Source organism: Panicum hallii, chromosome 4 (genome assembly GCF_002211085.1).
Source record: "Panicum hallii strain FIL2 chromosome 4, PHallii_v3.1, whole genome shotgun sequence".
Lineage (NCBI taxonomy): Eukaryota > Viridiplantae > Streptophyta > Magnoliopsida > Poales > Poaceae > Panicum > Panicum hallii.
Window position 1 is genome coordinate 6,886,188 of NC_038045.1, and position 18,684 is coordinate 6,904,871.

Here is an 18,684-nt window from a genome sequence, read left to right on the forward strand (position 1 = left end):
GTGATTCGTAAAAATGGTTCGACGTCAAAACCCTAACCGGAGCGCTGATCCGTTCCGTATCGCGCGTCCACGCGCGACCGTCCGCCGTAATTAACGCAGACGCGACCCCCCTTCCTTTTCTCCTCTCATCGTGCCGCGCGCATGGCCGACCGGCCGCGACCGTTGCCGCAAGTAGCGCCGGCGCTCCTCGTGCCGCGCGCAAACCCCAGCGCGCGCGTGGCCGACCGGCCGCGGTCGCCGCCGCGACCGGCGCCGGCGCGTCCCTTTTTTCCTCTCTCTCTCTTTTTCTTTTTCTCCCTCCCATTTCTTCCTTTTCTTTTCTTTTTCCAACCTCTCTCTCTTTCTTTCTTTCCTTTCCTCTCTCCCCTCTTTCTTTTTCTTTTCCCTTTTCCTTCCTTCTTTCTTTTTCCCTCTTCCCTTCTTCTCCCCTCTCTTTCCCCTGTCTCTGCTCCCGAACGACCGCCCGCCGCGCGCTGCCGTGCCGCGCACGCCCCCGCGTGCCCCGCGTGGCCGTGCGCCACGCCGAGCGCCGCGCCGTGCCCGCGCCTCGCCCGGCCCCGCAACGCCGCGTCGCCCCGGCCCGAGGTGAGGCCGGGAATCAATCCCCCTCACCTCCCTCTCCCCTTTGCCTCTATCCCCGGCCGCTGCCGCACTCCGGCTTGCCGGAATCGGCCGGCGCCGTACCCCCCTTCCCTCCTCTGTTCCCTATTGGCAAGAGGAGGAAGAAAAGGGGCGGTTTTACACAAACCCCCTCCCCTTCTCTGTTCCTCTCCAAAGAAATCCCTTTATCTATCCCCTTTTGCAAAAATAACCCTACCCTTTCCGTTAATTCGAATCAAACCCCTCGGAACATAAACCTAAACATATTCGACACCCTTCGGCATGCTTAGGGTATTTCTAGAATTTACAAATAGGTCCACACTCTTTCCGGATATTTACGAACAAGCCCCCGAACCCCCGTTTAACCACTGAAACCATCTTTGGCTCGTCATTTTATGTGCGAAACGACCTCCGGTTGACCCGAAACTTTACCACCCCGTTTCTAGTATAGTTTTAGCCCTGCCATACAGAAACCACCCGAAAATATTAACCCTACCTCCGTAACTAAATTATTTCCGATTCTAACTCAACGATAAAAGCTTTCAGTTCTTGTGCTTGATTGTGTGTCTGTTTGTTTGCGTCGTAGGACACGGAGTGAATGGGGAGGGCCTCGACTGTGATCAAGCGAACGAGAATCAGTTCCGCGACTCCGAGCCCGAGGGACAGTGCTACGATCAGGACCTCCCGCAAGAGTTTGACGATGGCAAGTTCAATTCCGCCCTTTGATGCATGTCTTTGTCCTAGTTTTTTTTATAAACACAACCCAGTGGCCTGTTTTATAAAATTGCATGGTTTTGCGTGCCGTAAACATGGTAGGATAGCCACCCTTGCTGTGATAACCATATCTTGAACACTTGATTTTATAAAGAAAATGTGTGTGTGTGTGGGGAAGGGTAAAATGTGGTTTTGAAAGACGAGTCAGATGGGATGGATGGCATTTCTGTGTGAATTGCCGTTGGTGTGCTCGTACCTGTGTGGTAGGGCAAGGAAGGGAGATATCCATCCTGTCACCCCTAAGGACCGAGTTGATGTGACATCTCACCTAGCTTCTTGTTGTGCGAACCACTTGACCGTTGTATGGGCAACGGCTTAGCATAAATCCCACTAGTTAGCCTGATAGCCATCAGGAGAGCTGAGAGCAACGGGTGATCAAGGAGACGGGATAAGCTCTGTGTGACTTATGCCCCGGTTAAACCTCGGTGATAGGTCGAATGACCCCTTGATGGATCCCGTGGTGGCTAGTCAGGTCTAGCTAAGGTGGGTAATGGCTTTGTTGGGATCTGCACCGGCACTAAGGTGTTCGTGCTGTGGTACCCCACCTGTGGGTAAAGTTGCACACCTCTGCAGAGTTGAAAATCTATTCGAATAGCCGTGCCCACGGTATTGGGCAGGTTACGGTGTGGTCACATAACTAGTGTTTATCTCTGGGAATGGATGGGCTGGTGTGAGTTGTTTGGAAAGTGTCCGGCAGTTGTGCCGTGTGCTACGGCGGACGGGGAGTCCGGTAGCAGTTTAAAACTTGGATCCTGTGTGGATCAACATCGTGTGTTCTTGGTGCCAGAAAACTCATTTTGGAAATTGTTTTTAAACGAACCCTTGCATGCAATTGAGTTTTTCACAAATGAACCATAACCTATCCTTGGATTGTCCTGTGCATATGATTACTGTTATACCCCCTCCGTGGGTGTGATTGGACTTGCTGAGTACGTTTGTACTCACCCCTCTCTTACTTTTACAGTGGAAGACCCAGACTACGTCCCCGAAGACAACGAGTAGGGTTTCGTCCTGCACCCAGTCTTGCCTGTGGTTGAGGCCACCGTTGGATTCCGCATGGCGCAAGACTCTGATGATCCTTTGTTCGTAGCTAGTGTAGTTGTGTGGGTTTTGGTCATAATCCTCGCGATAGTGGCGCTTCACTGCCCATTACCGCGCAGAGTTGTACGGTGATGTACCATCTGATGTAATAAAAGTGTTATCAGCCTCCTGGGACTGATAATTCGACACTTTTAAGTCTTCCCTGATGGGGGGACGCTTCAGGTGGTATCAGAGCCGTAGGCTGGCCGTAGGACGTGACCCTAGGAGCGAAACCCCTTTTCAAACCCTAGGACTTGTTTCGACTTCGATATTTTCTGCACGAACACTCACCACTGGTTTTTACCCTGTTCCAGATGGCTGACAACGGATGGGTCAACGGAGTCTGCTACGCAGAGCCTGGCCTTCCTAAGTTATTGTTGCTTAGCCTGGAACGCGTTGGGGTTATGGAAACGCCGGAGTACGCCTACCGAGAATACATCTCCGGTGGCACCCTTCGGTGCGACACGATGATCTTTGTGGAGAGGAGCACCCGCTACCCTGATGTGGACCCTTGGTTCATCTCCACCACGGGCTTTCGCTTCCCCGACACTTACCGAAAAGCCGCCCGTAAAGCCCTGCGACGGCTGCGTGTGCTCTACAAGCACCATCTTCAGCGGACCCCTATGGGATTTTTCCCACCCACTGGAGGAAGAGGCCGCACTTGGATTGCCCGAATGAGAGGACTCGGACGAGAAGAAGAAGACCTGGAAGATACGGTCTCCCACCTGTCCATCTACCTTACTGGCTTGGATGCACTCTACAACGAGCAGGCGGCACAACTGAAGAAGCTAATCCATGGGATTGAAAAGATAACCCAGCAGCTGGAGGAACAACGTACAAGAGCCGCAAGTGCTGAGTATTCCCTAGCCGCCCTCCAAGCCCAGATGCAAGAATACGAGAGCCGCAATGGAATAGGTGGATGGATCGAAGAAGAAGAAGAAGAACCCATGGAAACCCATTGGGATAAGGGTACTCAGACCGAAAACGAGATGGATCGGTTCCTTCCAATAAAGAAGCGCTCTATCAAGACCGAGGAAGAATCCCCATGATAGGATTAGCACCCCTAGCTAAAACCCTACCTAATGACTACGCATCCATAAAAACTGTACCACCCTTGTTGTAATAATAAATATCATCCCGTTGCACCTGTACCAGATTATTTACCCTGTTTCTGTTTCAGATGGCTGAGGAAGGATGGACCCAGGGCGATTGCCAAGCTGCACCTGGATTCCCCAGCCTCTTGATCAACACCCTGGAGGACCTTGGCGTTACGGAGCGCCCAAGGTACTACAGCCGAGAGTACGAGCACCATGGTACCCTCCGCTGCAGGGTGATCCTGGTCATCGCCAGGAGCAATCGCTACCCCGACATCCAGCCCTGGCGGGCAACCGCCACAGGGTTTAGACACCAAGACACCTACCCCTTGGCCATCAGAAAAGCACTCCGTTATTTGTGCCGGATTTTTGAAGAACACCTCACCCCCACACCAGCAAAGTTCTTCCCGCCGGCCATCAGAACCCCAGTTTGGGAAGCACGCATGAGGAACCTGGAACGACGTCGCCACGAAGAAGGTCCCCTGTACCAAGTGGCTACTTACCTAGCCGCCCTGGACCAACTCTTTGATGAACAAGCCAACCTTCTGAGGGAGCAGACCCATCGAGCCGAGCAAGCGGAGCTCGCAGTGAGATTACAGCAAATCCGGGCCGCCCACGCCGAGGCAAGAACTGCAGCCGCGGTCAGTAGCGAAGCAGTCGCCCAAGAGAGCCTCAGGCAAGCTCGAGATCGGCGCATGCAAGATTGGACCCGAAGTGGAACGCCAGTCCCGGCAATTGGGGAAGACCATGTTTTACTCGGGACACCCATCATAGGATGGGGGACACTCTTCAGAAACACGCAAGCCCCACCCGAGGACCCTGAAAGTTCTGCTGCTGCCGCCGAAGAAAATGCTGCAGCGCAACCCTCGACCAATGGAAATCCAGAGGACGGCAAGCAAGGATCACTCACGCTTTCCGCCCCAAAAGAAGGCCTGCCTCGCGAGTAGAACAACCGACGCCACCCTAGCGGTGAACACCCCAGCTCCTTTTGTCTAAGTCGTGCCCTCGGGCGTGACCCTGGACGAGTAGTGCGAGACCTGGCCCTACCCCAAGCTGTACCCCCCTTTTCGCAGTAATAAAGTTGTTTGTGCCTGTTGTGTGTGATGTTGTGTGCTGTGTGCTGCTTGTTTATATAACTACTGGCAGGAAGTAGATTCCGCCGTATATACGTATTAAACAACTTAAACATCACCTAATCGTAACCCCACTCTACCCAATCAACAGATGATTCCCCGGAGCGTCACGAGGGCCTCCCGTAGCCGGAACCCCGCAGCCGCTGGTGCCAGAGCACAGCCTGCTGGGCAGAATCCTCCTCAGGCAGAACAAGAAGTAAGCCAGAACCGAGGAGAAAATCAAGGAGAAGAGCAACTACCGCCACCCCCACCCCTCGGAGACTTGGCACAGATAATCCACAACCAGACCCTCATACTGGAGACATTGGCCAACGCCCTCGTTAACCGGCAACCACGAGGGCAAAACATGAATGACAAGCTGACAGCTTTCCTGAGGACTAAGCCACCCACCTTTGCCGGATCCTGCAACCCGTTGGATGCAGACGACTGGTTGCGAGTGATTCAGAGGAAGCTCGAACCATTCGAATGCCAGGACCGGGACAAAGTTCTTTTGGCAGCCCACCAACTCACCGGAACAGCATTATCCTGGTGGGAAAATTATTGTGCCGCAGCCGAAGATGCCTCCACTATCACTTGGGAAGAATTCGTGAGGGAGTTCCGCCGCTATCACATTCCTTCAGCCACCATGAAGCGCAAGGCGGATGAATTCCGCGCACTGCAGCAAGGAAGCATGACGGTGGAAGAGTACACCCACCGGTTCATTGAGTTGGCCCGATATGCACCGGAGGAGGTGAACGACGACGACAAGAAGCAAGACATGTTCAAGAAGGGGCTAAGCCCAGAACTCCGGACCCTACTCACCCCTCAGATTTACCCTGACTTCAACACCTTGATGAACAAGGCTATCCTTACGGAAAGGGCCAAAGCTGAAGAGCGGAAGGAGAACAAACGCAAATTCCTGGAGAGTAAGGCCCGCCAACAAGACCGCAACCAAAAGCTGAGGAACTCCAGCTACACTGCACCAAGATCACAGGCCCCGATGCAGTATAGGACTCAGTCGCAAGTGACAGGACCACAGGCCCCGCCCAGGAGCCAGAATATCACGAGGGCCCCGCAGAGCAATACAAGCCAAGTCGCCCCCGACAACAACAATATTAGGGCCTGTTTCAACTGCCGTGAGATAGGGCATTACATTGCCAACTGCCCTTATGCCAAGAATAAGCCGGCCACGTCAGCCTTCTCCAACACAGTGAATGGACCCAGACCAGCCCTGACTGGTGCCAACCGGGTGCCTGTCCGCAACAACGACAACAGCCAGCAGACAAAGCAGCCCCAGCAATCCTTTGGACGAGCCCGCGTCAATCACATCGATGCGCAGGAGGCTCAAGAAGCTCAGGGCGTAGTGCTCGGTGAGTATCTAGTCAACTCAGCTCTGGCAACAGTACTATTTGATTCTGGAGCATCGCACTCGTTTATATCCTCAAGTTTCGTGAAAAAACACAAAATATTTACAGTACTACTAAAGACACCCCTATTAACCCGGACGCCTGGGGGCGACATCAATTGTCGATTAGGCTGCCCATGGGTAAGGATCAATTTAAGTGGGGTAGAATTTCTAGCAGATTTGGTAGTACTTAAGTCTGGGGGAATAGACGTAATCCTTGGAATGGACTGGTTAAGCCGACACAATGGTCTCATAGGCTGTACCGACAAAGTGGTACACCTAACAAACCACGAAGGGGTACAAGTGATCTGCCATACCCGGGATAGTAAGTTTGACCCAATGGTATTTAGCATGGAAGCCAAGCCCTTAGAAGGAGTCCCGGTAGTAAACGAATACCCAGATGTCTTCCCCGAAGAACTTCCCGGTATGCCACCGGATAGGGATATAGAGTTCGCCATTGACCTTATCCCTGGAACTTCCCCTATAGCCAAAAGACCCTATAGGATGGCGGCATCCGAGTTGACAGAATTAAAGAAACAACTAGAAGAACTGCAACGAATTGGTTTCATCAGACCAAGTTCGTCACCCTGGGGAGCCCCAGTCCTATTTGTCAAGAAGAAAGACGGAAGTATGAGGTTGTGTGTGGATTACCGGGCACTGAACGAGGTTACCATTAAGAATAAGTACCCCCTCCCCAGGATTGATGACCTTTTCGATCAGCTAAAAGGAGCGAAGTACTTTTCCAAGATCGATCTAAGGTCAGGATATTTTCAGCTTAAGGTTAGAGAAAGTGACGTCCCTAAAACAGCTTTTGTCACCCGCTACGGGCAGTTTGAGTTCACTGTAATGTCCTTCGGACTAACTAACGCCCCTGCCTATTTTATGAACCTCATGAATAAGATATTCATGGACGAGCTAGATAAGTTTGTCATAGTCTTTATAGACGACATACTTGTCTACTCCAAGAGTATCCCGGAACACGAGCAACACCTGCGGGTAGTATTGGAAAAGCTAAGGATGCACAAACTATATGCAAAATTTAGCAAATGCGAATTCTGGCTAGAGAGAGTAGCTTTCCTTGGTCACATTCTGACCGCGGAAGGAGTAGCAGTGGACCCAGAGAAGGTTGAAGCCGTATCCAATTGGCAGCAACCGACTAACGTTAGTGAGATCAGAAGTTTTCTTGGATTAGCCGGATACTATCGGAGATTTATTGAAGGATTCTCTAAGAAAGCCCGACCCATGACGGAACTTCTTAAGAAGGAGAAAAAGTTCGCTTGGACAGAATCCTGTGAGAAGAGTTTTCAAGAATTGAAGCGAAGACTGACAACCGCCCCAGTGCTGACCCTACCGGACATTCATCGGGACTTTGTCATTTATTGTGACGCATCCCGACAAGGATTAGGGTGCGTACTGATGCAAGACGGGAAAGTCGTTGCATATGCCTCCCGCCAACTCAAGACTCATGAGCAAAACTATCCGACCCATGATTTGGAACTAGCAGCCGTAGTGCATGCCCTTAAGATTTGGAGACATTACCTGATCGGGAATAAGTGTGAGGTTTACACCGACCACAAGAGTCTGAAGTATATCTTTACCCAGCCGGATTTAAATTTAAGGCAGAGAAGATGGTTGGAATTGGTCAAGGACTATAATTTGGAAATTCAGTATCACCCCGGAAAGGCGAATGTGGTAGCCGACGCCTTAAGCCGGAAATCCTATGGGCCCAAGGATAACAACCTGCGCGAGGAAATGGCACGATTAAATGTGCACATTGTCCCTCGAGGTTCCAGCCATGTGTTAAGCGTCCAATCAACCCTAGAGGATAGAATTAGAGAGGCTCAAAGCTCGGATCAGGAGTTAGTAAAGATCTGCAAGCAAACTGGAGAAAACAAAGCGCCAGGTTTCAGAGTGGACGATAAGGGAACATTATGGTACGAGGATAGAATTTGTGTACCCCAGAATGGAGATTTCCGGCAATTGATCATGGACGAAGCCCATAACTCGGCCTACTCTATCCACCCAGGATCCACCAAAATGTATATGGATATAAAGCAAAAATATTGGTGGAACGGAATGAAGGCGGATATTGCAAGATTCGTGGCTCATTGTGACACTTGTCAAAGGATAAAGGCCGAGCATCAAAAGCCGGCAGGATTATTGCAACCCTTACCTATTCCGTTGTGGAAGTGGGATGAGATAGGGATGGACTTTGTAGTGGGACTGCCCCGAACACAGAAGGGACACGATTCCATATGGGTAATTGTGGATCGACTCACTAAATCGGCACATTTCATACCCGTAAGGACCACTTATGGCGGAGAAAAGCTGGCAAAACTTTACGTGGAAAACATAGTAAAGTTACACGGAGTGCCTAGCAGAATTGTCTCAGATAGAGGGACCCAATTTACCTCTAGGTTCTGGAAAAGCTTGCATCAAGCCATGGGCACCAAGTTAGATTTCAGTTCCGCATATCATCCACAGACTGACGGTCAAACCGAGAGGGTAAATCAAATTATGGAAGATATGCTGAGAGCATGTGTCCTGACTTATGGAAATGATTGGGAACAGAGTCTGCCCTATGCGGAATTCTCGTACAACAATAGTTACCAAGCCAGCCTGGGCATGTCGCCATTCGAAACTCTCTATGGGAGAAAGTGCAAAACTCCCTTAATGTGGTCGGAAGTTGGAGAACGTGCGCTAGTAGGGCCCACACTCATAAAAGAAGCAGAAGAAAAAGTAGCGGAAATCCGCGAGAAATTGAAAGCAGCTCAATCCCGACAAAAGAGCTATGCAGACAAGAAGAGGCGGGAAATAAGCTTCAATCCGGGAGAATTTATTTATCTCAAGGTCTCACCCATTCGAGGAACACGAAGGTTCCAAGTACAAGGAAAATTGGCCCCCCGATACATTGGACCGTATCAAGTTCGGAAGAAAGTCGGAGCCGTAGCATACCAACTGGAGTTACCAGAAGAAATGTCGGATGTACACCCCGTATTTCATGTCTCGCAATTGAGAAGGTGTTTAAGAGTACCCGAGGGAGAACATGTGCCAGTGGAAACAATAGATCTACAGCCGGATCTGCGATACCAGGAAGTACCGGTCAAAATTCTGGACACAGTCATCAGAAGGACAAGAAACTCCGAAGTACGGATATGCAGAGTTCAATGGAGCAGACACGGAGAAGAGGAAGCCACCTGGGAACGCGAGGAGGCTCTAAAGAAAGAATTTCCCCATCTGTTTAGGAGCCAGCCGAATCTCGAGGACGAGATTCATTTAAGTGGGGTAGGTTTGTGACGCCCTGAAAATCCACTTAATAAAATCATGCACTAGAGTGATTCGTAAAAATGGTTCGACGTCAAAACCCTAACCGGAGCGCTGATCCGTTCCGCATCGCGCGTCCACGCGCGACCGTCCGCCGTAATTAACGCAGACGCGACCCCCCTTCCTTTTCTCCTCTCATCGTGCCGCGCGCATGGCCGACCGGCCGCGACCGTTGCCGCAAGTAGCGCCGGCGCTCCTCGTGCCGCGCGCGAACCCCAGCGCGCGCGTGGCCGACCGGCCGCGGTCGCCGCCGCGACCGGCGCCGGCGCGTCCCTTTTTTCCTCTCTCTCTCTCTTTTTCTTTTTCTCCCTCCCATTTCTTCCTTTTCTTTTCTTTTTCCAACCTCTCTCTCTTTCTTTCTTTCCTTTCCTCTCTCCCCTCTTTCTTTTTCTTTTCCCTTTTCCTTCCTTCTTTCTTTTTCCCTCTTCCCTTCTTCTCCCCTCTCTTTCCCCTGTCTCTGCTCCCGAACGACCGCCCGCCGCGCGCTGCCGTGCCGCGCACGCCCCCGCGTGCCCCGCGTGGCCGTGCGCCACGCCGAGCGCCGCGCCGTGCCCGCGCCTCGCCCGGCCCCGCAACGCCGCGTCGCCCCGGCCCGAGGTGAGGCCGGGAATCAATCCCCCTCACCTCCCTCTCCCCTTTGCCTCTATCCCCGGCCGCTGCCGCACTCCGGCTTGCCGGAATCGGCCGGCGCCGTACCCCCCTTCCCTCCTCTGTTCCCTATTGGCAAGAGGAGGAAGAAAAGGGGCGGTTTTACACAAACCCCCTCCCCTTCTCTGTTCCTCTCCAAAGAAATCCCTTTATCTATCCCCTTTTGCAAAAATAACCCTACCCTTTCCGTTAATTCGAATCAAACCCCTCGGAACATAAACCTAAACATATTCGACACCCTTCGGCATGCTTAGGGTATTTCTAGAATTTACAAATAGGTCCACACTCTTTCCGGATATTTACGAACAAGCCCCCGAACCCCCGTTTAACCACTGAAACCATCTTTGGCTCGTCATTTTATGTGCGAAACGACCTCCGGTTGACCCGAAACTTTACCACCCCGTTTCTAGTATAGTTTTAGCCCTGCCATACAGAAACCACCCGAAAATATTAACCCTACCTCCGTAACTAAATTATTTCCGATTCTAACTCAACGATAAAAGCTTTCAGTTCTTGTGCTTGATTGTGTGTCTGTTTGTTTGCGTCGTAGGACACGGAGTGAACGGGGAGGGCCTCGACTGTGATCAAGCGAACGAGAATCAGTTCCGCGACTCCGAGCCCGAGGGACAGTGCTACGATCAGGACCTCCCGCAAGAGTTTGACGATGGCAAGTTCAATTCCGCCCTTTGATGCATGTCTTTGTCCTAGTTTTTTTTATAAACACAACCCAGTGGCCTGTTTTATAAAATTGCATGGTTTTGCGTGCCGTAAACATGGTAGGATAGCCACCCTTGCTGTGATAACCATATCTTGAACACTTGATTTTATAAAGAAAATGTGTGTGTGTGTGGGGAAGGGTAAAATGTGGTTTTGAAAGACGAGTCAGATGGGATGGATGGCATTTCTGTGTGAATTGCCGTTGGTGTGCTCGTACCTGTGTGGTAGGGCAAGGAAGGGAGATATCCATCCTGTCACCCCTAAGGACCGAGTTGATGTGACATCTCACCTAGCTTCTTGTCGTGCGAACCACTTGACCGTTGTATGGGCAACGGCTTAGCATAAATCCCACTAGTTAGCCTGATAGCCATCAGGAGAGCTGAGAGCAACGGGTGATCAAGGAGACGGGATAAGCTCTGTGTGACTTATGCCCCGGTTAAACCTCGGTGATAGGTCGAATGACCCCTTGATGGATCCCGTGGTGGCTAGTCAGGTCTAGCTAAGGTGGGTAATGGCTTTGTTGGGATCTGCACCGGCACTAAGGTGTTCGTGCTGTGGTACCCCACCTGTGGGTAAAGTTGCACACCTCTGCAGAGTTGAAAATCTATTCGAATAGCCGTGCCCACGGTATTGGGCAGGTTACGGTGTGGTCACATAACTAGTGTTTATCTCTGGGAATGGATGGGCTGGTGTGAGTTGTTTGGAAAGTGTCCGGCAGTTGTGCCGTGTGCTACGGCGGACGGGGAGTCCGGTAGCAGTTTAAAACTTGGATCCTGTGTGGATCAACATCGTGTGTTCTTGGTGCCAGAAAACTCATTTTGGAAATTGTTTTTAAACGAACCCTTGCATGCAATTGAGTTTTTCACAAATGAACCATAACCTATCCTTGGATTGTCCTGTGCATATGATTACTGTTATACCCCCTCCGTGGGTGTGATTGGACTTGCTGAGTACGTTTGTACTCACCCCTCTCTTACTTTTACAGTGGAAGACCCAGACTACGTCCCCGAAGACAACGAGTAGGGTTTCGTCCTGCACCCAGTCTTGCCTGTGGTTGAGGCCACCGTTGGATTCCGCATGGCGCAAGACTCTGATGATCCTTTGTTCGTAGCTAGTGTAGTTGTGTGGGTTTTGGTCATAATCCTCGCGATAGTGGCGCTTCACTGCCCATTACCGCGCAGAGTTGTACGGTGATGTACCATCTGATGTAATAAAAGTGTTATCAGCCTCCTGGGACTGATAATTCGACACTTTTAAGTCTTCCCTGATGGGGGGACGCTTCATAATGTTTATTTGTTCGCTTAAGAATAAGACTGTCGGTCATGTAATAAAGTACTATTATAAACTATTTCGTTAATGCAATGTTTCGTGTATACACTTGTGACGTCTACTATATGTGCGGAACTTGATCCTGGCGCACATATAGGATGCATTCGGTTATCTTTTCTAAATCGGGTGTGACAGTATTTTTTCCCCACACCAAATATCTCTGTACCAGATCCACAAACCCAAAGTTTTACTCACCAAAATACTCTCTAAGAAAATTACTCAGTAGGTGGTGATATGCAGAACGAATAAATGTAAAAGGAATATATCAGACCCGGACCTATGGGACTGCGCACATGGCGTACATATTAGGGAGTGGGACATGGCCCGCACCATATACCTATTGTAACTACTCGTGCCATTGCAGAACTAGTCGGAATAGAAGGAAACTACCCGAAAAGTACTCGTGTAGGACTCCTGAGCTCATATCTGGCTAGAATTTCCATGTAACCCTGTCCTCCCAGACTATATAAGGGCAGGCAGGGACCCCCTGCAAATAGGACCAAGAGGGACAACTCGTGCGTCATGCAAGATCACCAAGATTAACCCGATCAACACTTAAGGCAACACAAATCACACACAGGACGTAGGGTATTACATTCTCGGCGGCCTGAACCTGTCTAAACTTTGCGTTCCTTACACCTTCGAGTTCCTGATCTTAGCGACACCCTACCTAAAAACTCACCACCTCGGGGGCATCTCTCAGTGGGCGTGGCAGTAAATCACCGACAGCTAGCGCGCCAGGGAGGGGTGATCAATGAAGATCCACCGGTAAGCTTGAAGGACCTCGTCATCAAAATCAATCTACTCGGTGCAATGTGATTATCAAAATCGAACGACATCCCAATACGGTCCTCTGTCAAGTCCAAGCCAATTTGGATTTTTGCACAACGCGATGCGTTCGAGTCACAATCCAAAGCAGAGAAGTATTCATCTTCTATTGGCCTAAGATCTGGCGGGTCCTGCGGAATTCCGGGTTGTTTCTGCGCCAGGCCGATTGCCCGAGTTCGAGTCCGAAAAGGAAATTGTGAAGCAGCGGCTACAATCAGGAGTCAAGCCTATTTCTTCATCTCCATAAAAGAAATGAAGCTACGACTACTTCGACAAATCGGCAACGCCAACCCGCCAATGACTACTTGTCTCGCCTAGAAACTAGTCGGGGCAAGTCTTAAACTACTCGGCGACCGGCTCCGCACGGTCAACAACCAGTCAGAATCAACTCCGATTAGTCGGCTTCATCGACAAATCGCCCATGAATCAAGCTAAATCACTTATACCTTTTTCGACTTGTTTTTCACATGATCGGCTACTTTTTTTATACAACCCTCTAGAGCTACGCTTCACCGCCTACTTTTTGTGCAACGCGCATTCTCTTCACTAGGCCACGTCATGCCTGTTCCCGATTGCCTGCACGGTCGGCCCTGCAACATGGGCGGTCGGGTTACAACGCTATAAGTGTGCTCCATGAGTGTTCTCTTTTTTCGCGCAGCGCCGACTACTCTAATTTTCTCTTAACAGTTGCTAAAGTACCCGGGTAGCACACGCTTTAATCCATGAAACCTCGACTCTTCTGTACGCCTATGTTCCTACGCGTGCATGCGGCCACGCTCCCTACGCTATGGTCTACGGTTATCAGGGATCAGATGCTTAAACATAATAGGCTATCTATTAGGAAAAATTATGTGACTCAGCAAGAGCAAAACGTGAAAAATTTTACATGCATTTTACAATGCTGAGATTTGCTCCTAACGTGATATCATGTATATCAGTTACAACATACTTTTATGTTTACCTTGCAGAGAACTTGACCTAGACTATACCGCTGGGCTAGTCGGATTCGACTCTGACTGGTTGGCTTCATCAACAACCGCCAACGACTACTTTGACTTCGCGAGAACGCTCGGCAACGACTACTCGGTGAAACTTCAGCTTGCATCGCTTACTACGTCGACTATTCAGTACGACTCCTGCTCGCGCTGTCGGCACACTGATCGCTTGACTACAATTAGTCGGATTCGACTCCGACTAGTTGGGTTCATCAACAACCGTCAGCGACTACTCGACTTCGTGAAGAATGCTCGACGACACATTGGTGACTACTTTGACTACTTGACCTCGTGAAGAAAGCTCGGCGACACGCTGGCGACTACTTCAACTACTCGTCTCACCAACAAAACTAGTCGGAATCGACTCTGCTCGGCGACACGCTGGCGACTACTTCGACTAGTCGTCTTGCCTACAAAACTAGTTAGAATCGTCTCCAACTAGTCGGCTTCATCGATAGTTCAGGATCCAGTGGCAACTTAGCCAATGCCTAGGCTCGGGGGCTGGTGCCACCGACTACTAGGTGTATCTCGTGCAACTCATCTAGCTCCCATGCTCGGGGACTAGGCTCGACAGCGCACTCAGCGTGCTTTTGGAGGATCGTTTAAGCTCTCATGCTTTAAGGCTGGACGCTGCAAAACTACTCGGAAGATCCCGATTTAAGAGGCTTTTAAGGATTTATCTTGGGAAGATAATTGTTTAACCATTATTTCAATGATTTTATTCTGAAATAAGATTTTTTAAAATTTTAACCCAGAGATCTTATGTGGCCATTGACTCAGGGAACAAGGTTTGATTTGAGCAGTAATTTCGGGCGCTTTTGGAGAAGCTATTTGTTTAACCATTTTTTTAGGGAATTCATTCTGAAGAAAGCAATTTTCGAATTTCTGAACCAATTTTCACATCTTAACCATCAAATCTTTACCGTCATTATTGCATGCCACGATTATTTGGATCCTTTATTCGAAACCTTGGGGATTTGGATTCAAAGCTCGGGAGCTGCGGGACACGTGTCATCAGCGACTTATTTTTCAAAAGATTTTTGGAAGATAAGAACAAAAATTAAAGACTAATTTGACCCCAGCCTGATTTTTTAAGTCAACCTAAGACTCGGGGGCTACTCCATATGGAGTGCGAGTTTAGTCACATCCCATATAAAAGAAAACTTGACAACTACTTGGTGTATAAGCACCTCACAGCCTCGATGCAGCCAAGGAAGTACTCGAAAGACACCTTCAAGATAGAGTTCGGGAGAACATGAAGACGCCTGCAGAAGTACTCGCAAGCCTGTTGTACTCGACTACGAAGAGCTCTGAGGTTTGTCAAACCCGGGCCCACAGGACTGCACACATGGCGTACATATTCTAGGATAGGGAGTGGGACATGGCCCGTACCCTACACCTATTGTAATTACTCGTACCATAGTAGAACTAGCGGAATAGAAGGAAATTACCCGAAAAGTACTCGGGTAGGACTCCTGAGCTCGTATCTAGCTAGAATTTCCATGTAACCCTGTCCCCCATGTCGGTGTTTAACCGGCTGCCCACCGAGGGATATACCCAAGGTGGTAAGTTTTGGGTGAGGGAACGCCGAGATCAGGAACTCGAAGGTGCAAAGAACACAAGACTTTAGACAGGTTCGGGCCGCACGGAGCGTAACACCCTACGTCCTGTACGGTGGCTTGTATTCTCTTTGGTGTAGAATGACCTAATGATCTTCTGTTTTGAGGGGGTCCCTGACCTCCCTTATATACCCGAGAGGTCAGAGTTACAAAGATGCTAACCAACCCCCACCGAGGGATCACACCAGAACTGATCTCGAGTAGATCCTCTCCGTGTTGGTTAGCCCTATCTCCTATTTAAACGGGATAAACAAGAGATAAACAAAATGAATAAGAGATAAGACGGGCTTAATCTATTAAACTTCGTGACATGCCCAGCCCGGTGGCCACGGGTCTGACAAGCCCCCGAGCTCTTCGTAGCTGAGCACTGCAGGCTTATCGAGTACTTTCGAAGCAGTCTTCGACTTCTTCTGAAGCTTCGTCTTGAAACCCTGCTTCGAGTACTTCCTCCCCGACCTGCCGCCTCCCGAGTCCCAACAAGAAGGAGCCGGACCCGGTGGCGATGAACAAGTCGTGGCCCCGGAAGCGGGTGCGGGGCTCCCCGACTTGCCGCCTCCCGGGTCCGGGCAAGAGGGAGCCGGGCCCAGTGGCGGGGAACAAGTCTTGGCCCCTGGTGCCGCTCCTACCAGTGGTACAGGTACGCGCTTACCCGCCCGCGGCTTGATGCCAGGGTCCGAGGACAATATGGTGACTACTTCGTATGCTTGCAGGTGTCCAGCCACCGCCGTCCGGGGATGCCGCCGGGCCCACGGAGAGTCCCCGTGAGGTGCTGAGGACCGGGCCAGGGTACCAGAACATCATCACCACCGACCTGGTGGATGATCTTCTGCTAACGGCCGAGAACCTGGAGACCTTCAAGAGCACCTTCAAGGAGTTATACAACTTCTCCATGGTAGTACTCGCGTAAAGTTCCGGGTGTGTGCATTGGTGAGTTGTTTAGTACTCATTCTCCTCCTTTGGCGCAGCATGTGATTACCAAATCCCAGAAGAAGTCGGAGAAACTCCGCGTGGTTGTGAGTGACGCGCGGGAGTTAGGTGCCCTGCACAAGCGCATTTCCGAGGAGAAGACGAAGAACTGCTATCTGCAGCGCGAGCTTGATATGCTGAAGCAGGAAAGGACTCGAGAGACCTGGCTGCTCAAGAATGACCTGAAGAACCTTGAAGAGGCCAACTCCGAGCTCCAACAACGGATCAAGGAGCAACAAGCAGAGTACCAGGAGCAGCTCAAGGCAGAAAAGAAGGCGCACCAAGGTAGGCCCCCGTTTCCCTCGAGTACTTTTCCTTAGTGATTTCACTTGTTTGCTGAAACATCTTCACCACAGAGCTTAGGAAAGTAATAAAACACAAAGAGGAGCTGCTTACTGACGTGAAGAATGTGCTGTATCGTCGTACAGATGAAGTCGAAAGGCTGCGGAAGGTGATCGACGACACTGAACGTCAGTTCGTCGACTGCCTTCAGCAAGTCAAAGCGCTGGGCGAGAAGGACGAGCAGCGGCGCAAGGAGCTGGAGGACCTCCAGGGAGCCGCCCAGGAACTGGTCGACATGGTGGACCCGCCAGAAGAAGGCGAGGCAGGCCCGCGGCCCCTGCTGGGACGGCTCCGTGAAGCCCCGAAGAAAATGCTCAAGTTTTTATCCGAAGCTCCAGTCGCTTGCGTGAGCAACGCCCTTGCATATGTAAAGTCCTTCGTGCCCAATGCGCAGTTAGACATTTTTGCGCAGGGGATGGCGGCAGACTGCTCGGACGAGCGTTTTGAAGAGTACCTGCGTGAAGCCCAACCTGTAGCAGAACAAATTGTACACAGTGTACTGCAGGATTAGGGTATGAGGAACAAGTACTCGTTCTCTTGTATATATGTTTATGTCGTTGTCTCTACTTGTGTGTGTGTGTGCCTATCCTGAGCGAATGTCCAGGCTTACAAGGCGCAAGTAGCAGACACTACCCCGGGGTGCAACGACCCTGAAGGTAGCCGTAGCTCCGTGTAGGAACTCGTCTAACAAGTGGCCTACAACCCGAAATTGTAGGCCTAGACTCGTTAGGAAGGAACGCGAGCATCGTCGCGGGTTTGCCGTGCGTAGGGCAAAAAATTAGGACTAGCTCGAGTGCGGCGACTCTGAGTGTAGTCGAAAATCGCTCCTGCTTATGAGCGTGCAACGTAAGCTGTGTGAGACCCGGGCGGACGGATCGGGCTTATTAGGAGCAGGTGCAGTCGTTGCCGCGTTTTGGCCATTCTTTTGGCAAAAACCTGACTGTTCTGAGTGCCGCCACTCAGGATGTAGTCGAGGTAGCTCTTCATGCGAGCCTGTCCAACGTGCTGTTTTTGAGCCAGTCGAGCGGATCAACTGAGTTGGACAAGGTGCGACTTCGGTCGCGTGCGACCACCCAAGGTCGCGGCGGAACTCGATATATCGAGGAGTTGTAGCCGGAGCAGATGGTTCGACAAAAAGTAAAGTCGATAAATTGTGAATGTAGTCACAACTTTATTCACGACGAGCGGCCAGTCTACACGAGTGTTGGTTCGTGGCCGTGGCCGTCGTGCGCTGGAGAATGAATGTTCAACCCGAATATTGTGGCTCATAGCCTCCAATATGCATCGAAAAAAGGAGATCGTCCAAGCCCCTGAGGAATTCGGATATCACCAGGTATTTGCTTATGGGTAGAACTTGCGCAGGTGTTGGACGTTCCAGGAGTTTGGGATGTCCTGGCCCTCGGGGCATTGTAGTCGATACGATCCTGGCCGTGTGACCTGCTTGACGACGAACGGGCCCTCCCACCTTGGATTGAGTTTGTGTAGGCAGATTCGTCTTGGATACGACGTAAAACCAGGTCGCCAACGCTGAATGACCGCTCCTTGACGTTGCGATCATGGTATCGGCGGATCCCCTGCAGGTACCTGGCTGACTGGACAAGGGCGGTGCAACGAGCTTCTTCCACAGAATCGAGCTCTAACTGCCTCGCTTCGTCCGCCTCGCCTTCATTGTACATTTCAACCCTTGGGGACTTCCACATGATATCGGCTGGTAAAATGGCTTCAGATCCATATACGAGGAAGAAAGGTGTTTGGCCTGTGGCTTTGGACGGCTGAGTCCGAAGCCCCCAGACTACATGCGGCAGCTCGTGTACCCATTTGCCTCCCTTCTTGCTGTTTTCATCGTATAGT